Here is a 7,388-nt window from a genome sequence, read left to right as displayed (position 1 = left end):
GCATCAGCCACTTGATTCTGATGACAGAAAAACTCAGACTGTAGTTATTCTACAAACAGCATTACTTGGAAAATGTTTACTAGAGTAACATTTTCAAGCCTTTATGGGATTTAAAAGTGATATATTTTCTGTGGCACATTTGGTTTCAGAGCATTATTTGAAGAGAAATTCTCACTGTTAATAAAACTAAAAAGGAGAAAATTATATTTGCTATTTCATGAAGAGAGACATCTCGTTTGATCTTGAACTTTTCCCTTCAGGATATCCTCCATGGCGGCTGAGTAACTAAGACAATGCAGTGGAATGCATGGCTGAGAGGGTGAGTCTTCAAGAAGATGAAGGGTTATTATGTAAGAATCTGGTCTCCATTAAGAATAGAACCAGAGGAAATATGTTTGATTTGCAGAAGGAAGAATTTAGGCTAGATCCAAATACTCTCTGTATTGGTAATCAGTAAAATAGATGCCCAAGAAAGGCTAAGTAATACCATTCCAAGAAGATCTGTAACATTATGACAGAACTTGCTTGCTAATAGTTTTCAAAAATCATGAAGACTTGTGAATATTCTATCTAGCATATGAGATTTGCATTACCCTAGGCAAATTTTCAAAATAACTCTTTTCTAAGTAATCTTTCTCATTGCTATTACTTAGTGTATATATATATATATATATATATTTTTTTTTTTAATGGATGGTTGAATTTGAGTAAATTGATCAAATTGAAAGTTAGTTTTAGTGTTATAAAAGCATGGTCTTATAATTTCCCCCCTCAAAGATTTCCATTTAAATCAAACCAAAGAAAAATTGAAAATGGGGAGAGTTTTAAATATTAGATTTAAGGTCTAAATCCTGATTTTCCTGAGAAGAGCCTAGATTTCTTTGAGGATAGGAACCAACCTTCCTTCCTTCCTTTCTCAAAGCTGATTCTAAAGAACCTTTCTCATAAGGAAGCATTCATTCTATCTTTTTGTTTTGGGGAGTACTAGAAAACTTTTGAACAATGTTTATGAGAGGTATACTGAAAGGGGTGCTGCACTCTCCATATTAATTGTTTCTGTTGATGGAGGCCAGCAGATGATTGCACAAATTTTTTCACTTTGCCTGAGAAGATATTTTCAGTGTAAGTCTATAAGGGATCAAAAGTGATTACCAAGCAAGTCTGTTTTCAGAAGTGACTTTTTTTTTTTTTACTGCTCTGGATTTATTTATTTATTTATACATTTATTTTTGCCAGACTAGTTAATAATGGGTTGGGTTTAAGTGGCTATGAAAGTACAGGAGACACATTTTTGGGTTTATGAAGGGCAGAAATTTGGATGGAAGAGGCCTAAAGTAAAGAACCCTTGAATGACAATACATCTGTGAAAGAGAACTGAAAACGTTTAGCCCCTCTTAGAGAGAGGTTTAAAGGAAATTTTCGTTTAGCCTGCTCTATTGGGGAAGGGGGAAGGGAAGGAAAATCCTGAGAGTCTGAAAAACACCTGAAAACCTCCCCTCACTCAAATTTGAGATTTAAATTTACACTCTCCAAAAGGTCTACATTCTCCAAGAAAATAGTATAAAAAGCAATCTCAGGCTGATAGCAATATTAATGCCCTCAATAAAAGTAATTAGAAGTCTTTTCTAGAAAGACATATTTTCAACCCTGCACAGAAGATTCCTCTAGATAAAATGCCACCAAATATTAACTCACAGTTCTAAATTTCAAGAAACATGAAAAAACAATCCAGAATCATTAGCAATAACAAACTTCTTAGACCCTAGAACTTCAGAAATAGCTTATAAAATATTTAAAACTGTTAAAGAGAAGAAACAAACACTACTTAATTATTTACTAAGAGTAATTTTTCTGGCCTATATAGGGGTTAATTTTTCATAGGTTGTTTTACTTATGAAATAACCCAGGACCAGAGTTCTGGTTATGGGCAAGAGTATACTCCATGTTATTTTCAGAACATTCCTTCTTGCATATGCTGGGGCTCTCTATGAGCAAACCTAAATGAGAATAAGCACAGCTGTTAGCCTTCAACTGCAGGCCATTGAGCAAAGGGAAGTTTAAATCTGTATTCCAGCTAAAGTCAAGTTTGGAAAGTAGACTAATTCCAAAAGGGTGGAAAGAGTAAGAACCAAGTAAAAAGGAGGCAAGACAAAGCCAGTGATTTTAGGAAGAGGAGGAAGTGGTACTTCTTAAGGCAAGAGAATACAAGTGGAAGCAACTCTTTGTAGGTCACCTTCAAAGGGAGCTGTGGTTTGGGGCAATATTCCGAAGTGCTGTTTTAACTATGAAGTGAAGTCAGGTCCAGTGAACAAAACCTAACTTCAAATGGAAACTGTGTCTGCTAGGATGTGAATAGGATATTTTATTTTATTTATTCTATTTTTTTAAAAAAGAGTTTATTTTTAAGTAATCTCTACATCCAACATGGGGCTTAAATTTACAACCCTGAGGTCAAGAGAGTCGCCTGTTCTCTTGGCTGAGCCAGCCAGTTACCCCTCATAGATTTTAATCCCTAGAACTATACATATTTAACTAGGCTCGGTTTCTCCTACCTCTGGCTCAGAAAGTTCTGTCCTTTGTCATGTTGCTCTTGGAGACAAAACTATTAGAAACTTCTGTTTCAACTAATCAGCTTCCACATGAATGGTACAGAAAAGTTTCTTAGAACTAGAACTGGGGGATCCCTGGGTGGCTCAGCGGTTTGGTGCCTGCCTTCGGCCCAGGGCATGATCTGGAAGTCCCGGGATCCAGTTCGAGTCCCACGTTGGGCTCCCTGAATGGAGCCTGCTTCTCCCTCTGCCTGTCTCTCTCTCTCTCTCTCATAAAAAAAAAAAAAAAGACCTAGAACTGGGTCTTAACGTCTTATCTCAATATGATTTAATATCATGTATCATGTCAGGTCCGTAGGTAGCATATCATGATGGAAGGACATGTGCTCAAGTCATGTGATAGCTACTTACATCCACAATCAGTTGTTTGGAACTTTTTGGGACCTGCTTTTAGAATAAAGAATGGAATAGATATAATTAATTCAAACTGCTTTTGCTTAAGAAATTTCCAGACTTCCAGACAGGAATCAGCCATCTTCATGAACAAAATCCAACTCAAAGGTAAAAGCCAAATTAGCATAACTTGATAGAGACACTCATATTAGTTGGACATTGTGGTGTTATAAAATGAAACATTCTAGTTAAATAGGGATAATTTAGAGCCAGTCCCCAAGGAATCTGGAAAATCATCAGGCAGTTATTTTTAATTCCTTCCTTCCTTTCTCCTGCCCTCTCTCCCTCCCCCCACAGCCTTCCTTTCTTCTTCCCTTCCCCTCCTCCTCATCTCCCTCCTCCCTCTCTTCCTCCTCCTCCTCCCTTCCCTCTCTCTTTTTCTCTTCTCCCTCTCCATCCTGGTTGTTCCTTTTCTCTCAGCATCTCCCTTTGCAGACAGACTTTTCTCCCCACTCATCTGCATCTGCCACTTGGTGGCCTCAGACCCACTCCCAAAGTTTACTGTGCTGAATTGTGTGTTTCAGGCTCACTCTGTGTCAGGGGTTATGGTCAGACGCCTCTTCCAGCCAGAGGCAGGCATGGGAGGGGTAGAAATAACCATAATCCTGAAAATAATAAAGCTTCTTTTTATCTCCTTGAATATAGTCATTCCATCTCCATGGAATAATTTTCAAGCTACCCTGTATATTTAAGGGCAGTACCAGTATCCCAGGGCTCTTGAGGTGATTCAGCTTCATGCAACACTTCCCCTGTTTCTTTCAGATTTTGTTGAAGATGGTGGTTTGTGTTACAGTTAACGATTCTTCTGGAGGTTGAATGAGGATTTCTTTTCCTAACAGTATGCTTAAGGGCAGAGGAGGATGTTCCTTTTACAGATATCAGGAAACATGAAGGAGAAGTAGATCTAATTCTTTACAGATAGAATTCTAGTTTTCTTCCCATTTAACTAAGATGTATTCTTTTTTCTCAAAGTTGGAAACAGATTAAAAAAACAGTTTAGACAAGTACTTAAGTAGCCTTTTTTTAGAGTAGCATTTGCAATACAGTTTGAATGTTCTGAGGAATATTATATCTGAAAAATAAGGGATTCACACTAAATACACTTTAGAAATAGTAATTAAACAAAATAAAGCAGATTTCTTTACTGCAGGACTTCTCAGTTCTTTTTTTCCTCCCCTCCCCCACCTCTTTTTTCCCCCATTTCTTTTAATATGCTAGTGGACATCATGACACTTCAAGAGTGATTTATGCTTTTCTGAAAATTATCTAACCATCAAAAAGTCATAGTTCTTAAAACAAAACCTTTTAAGTATGTTCCTGCCAATGCAAGTTTCACTGCTCTCTTGACTCAAAGTATTATCTAATGCTGTACTTGATTAAGATACTATCCTCCAGCTCCAAAACTTCCCTACTCTACTCTACTTTCTGATGCAAGGGCCAAGACTCTGGAAACCACATTTCTCTTTAGTCATCTGGCTTCCTTTTGGGATGCCCTTGAGAGTAACTGGACAGCAGGAGGAAGAGAGAGGGCTTTTCCTTCTTCCTTTCTGTTTACTGTTTCTGGATATCACCCTATCAGTGGCCTTTCACTTGGCAGCAATAATTAATTGCTGCCGTCAGCTTCTCTCCACACTTCCAGAGCCTCCCTGCAGTCTGAGGGTATATGCAGTGGCCCCCTTGGGAGTCAGAGCTCTCCTCAAAGCACCTGAATACCAACAGTGGCTTGACAGTGCCCTACCCTGAGACCTAGGTCCTACCTCTATGCGGTCTTCCCCTAACTTCCAATTCTGGCAATTCTAACCTCTTCCCTAAGAGTAGAATCTGCTTGCTACCTAACTCTGTTATCTTAGTGTTCCTTTTTGCTATTTTTGAGCCCTCCAACATCTGCAAAAAGTTTCCCATATCAAATTTTGTCTGTTAAAATACCTAGTATAGTATCTGTTTTTCTACTAGACCTCACTGGAAAAAGAATGCACGTGAGTTCTCTTCCACATCTCTTTGGAGATGGAGGGAGGCTAGGAGAATGGGTAGAAGAGGCCTTGGAGGAAAAGCCTTGAATTCTTGCCTTGAATCTGAAGCAATGTTTTTCAGACTTTAGAAATTCAAGTGAAGGTAAAGAAGTTTCATTTTGAAAATTTTACACACACACACCCGAAATAATAGGATACTTGCTGGGGTGTTATTAAAATAGAATTATGAATCCTTTTTCATTTGTTAAGTTGCTCAATGATTTTAGTAAAAATTTAATGAAATGTAACCTTTCTGCAGGGCTATATTTGCCATAATTATAAACAAAGATTAACCATTCCAAGACCATGGAAAGAGATAGTGTGAGTTGGTAGGATATTGGAATTGGAATAATGAAAATGCAAGCATATATTCTAATGGAATCTCTAGGGATACATTTAAAAATGTAATTCAATCTCTGGGTCTCCAGTCTGGCCAATCATTAGAATTATCTGGGAGATCATTACAATTATAGATTACTAAATTTGACCTCAGGGCCAGGGGTTCAGACTCTACTGGGCTGGGCCCCTGGAACTGTTATTTTTGGAAAACCCCATGTGATCAAGGGATTCTGATGATCGGCAGGTTTAGGATCCACTATTATATGAATAAAAACTTTTCTATTTTTTTTTTTTTAGAACTTGGATTCAAAATTCAGTATTTGGCTTCTTCTTCTTCTTCTTTTTTTTTTTTTTCTCCATTAAAAGTCTGAGTGAGGAGCCCTGGTGCTGACAGTCTCTATCCTAGCAGGGGGCAATGGGGAAACCCTGGATTGGAAGAGATAAAAGGAGATGGAGCTTCCCTCCAAAGCTGATTTTTGAAGGGCTTTTGATCATCTCCACCCACTGTCAAAGCCAATCATGGAACCTCAGAGCCAAGGCAGTTCTGGCAGGTTGTTGCCACACCACGACACCATTTCTGTCTGCTTACGGGGGTTCTAGGGGGGTACTTGCTGTCAGGATGCTGAGATTCTAAGTTATAAGTGGGCCTTTTGTAATCAGTGCAGTTTTTTTCCAAGTTGTTACCTTCATGGGTTTCTAAGATATAGTGGCCAGGCATCTGACTTCTTAAATAACCAGCCATATATGTCCACAGATACTGCCAGGAACTTATCAAACAAATGGAAAATGAAATAAATAAAAGAACACAGCCAAGGCCAGTAGCAAGAAAGCGTCTCATTTAACTTGAGCTAGGGTCAGTTTTCTTGCTTGGAAAGCCTCAGTGTTTTGTAAAACCTTTTATGAAAAAGGTGAAAAGGGGGTATCTATCTGGCAGTGTAGATCCTTTTTCTCTTCCTGTGTCTCCTAGTCACAACTGGCGAAATTGAGGAAATCAAGAACTTCCTGCTCAAAGTCAAGTGGGGGAAAGGATGCAAAAACTGTTAAGATCAAGAAAAATAAGGATAATGTGAAGTTTGCAGTTTAGTAGAGCAGATATCTTTATACCTTGGACAAAGGGAAGGCAGAGAAACCACAGCAGTCCCTGACCCTGGGTTTCACAGTGAAGGAGATGAAATGAACCAGACATGCTGATTTAACTGTATTAAATTTTTTTTAAAATTCAAACAAATAAATACTTTTTTTAAGGGGTGGAAAGGATACTTGTTGTCCAATTGCTCCAGTTGGCCAATTTCAGTGGCATCAAGTTTGGATAATATTGTTGGGTTACTTGGAATAGTGGGTCCTGGATTTGATCAGGGAACTCACCAGGTTTGTGGTTTTTCAATAGTGGAATCTGTTGACACAAAAAAATCCTTGGCACATTGGGTGATTCAAATGCACTTTCATAATTTGCTCTCATTTTACCCTCTTTGTTATTTCCACATTCCACAAGAATCCATCACTCCCCTCTGAATTATATGCTGCTTAGGACTGATGCTCATACCACCCACTCAGGGAGGGCAACCTCAGCTTCTTGAACTCACAGAACCTATTGTTCTGTCCCTTTCTTACCCAGCGCTGTCACTGCAGCCCTATACTCCAGCTGGGAGGGCATGGAAATGACTCCCCTGAGAGCCATTCATCACAGTAATAAATGTTCTGTGTTTTACTAAGTTCCATCAAAGTTCACCTCCACACTGAAACAAAACAATTGTTCTCTATGAATTCTTTTTTTTGTGTCAATACATACTGTTCACAAAAACACATAAACTCGTTGTATATGTGTGAAAGGTAAACTTAAAGCTGCATAAGCATCTGTGCACAGACCATGTGTGGATGTGTTTGTTTTTCAGTGTTTGTGAGCACTGGTGAGATATTAGGGCTTACAAGACACCTTGATGCTTGGCTGAACCACCACCTTCACAGGCTTCATGCAGATACTACAACTTCTTACTTGTGTGCATTTCATTAATTATTATTCTACAAATTTCTTTCAAGC

At 38.4% G+C, this 7,388-nt stretch overlaps 1 pseudogene; it reads left to right on the top strand.

The window, feature by feature from the left end:
- Positions 1-5,765: 5,765 nt before the first annotated feature.
- LOC129523211 (60S ribosomal protein L38-like) lies at positions 5,766-6,527 on the top strand (annotated as a pseudogene).
- The last annotated feature ends 861 nt before the right edge of the window (positions 6,528-7,388 follow it).

The sequence above is a fragment of the Nyctereutes procyonoides genome, unplaced genomic scaffold (genome assembly GCF_905146905.1).
Source record: "Nyctereutes procyonoides isolate TBG_1078 unplaced genomic scaffold, NYPRO_anot_genome, whole genome shotgun sequence".
Taxonomy (NCBI): Eukaryota; Metazoa; Chordata; class Mammalia; order Carnivora; family Canidae; genus Nyctereutes; species Nyctereutes procyonoides.
Note: the sequence above shows the minus strand (reverse complement) of the source record. Positions and strands in the feature narration are given on the sequence as shown.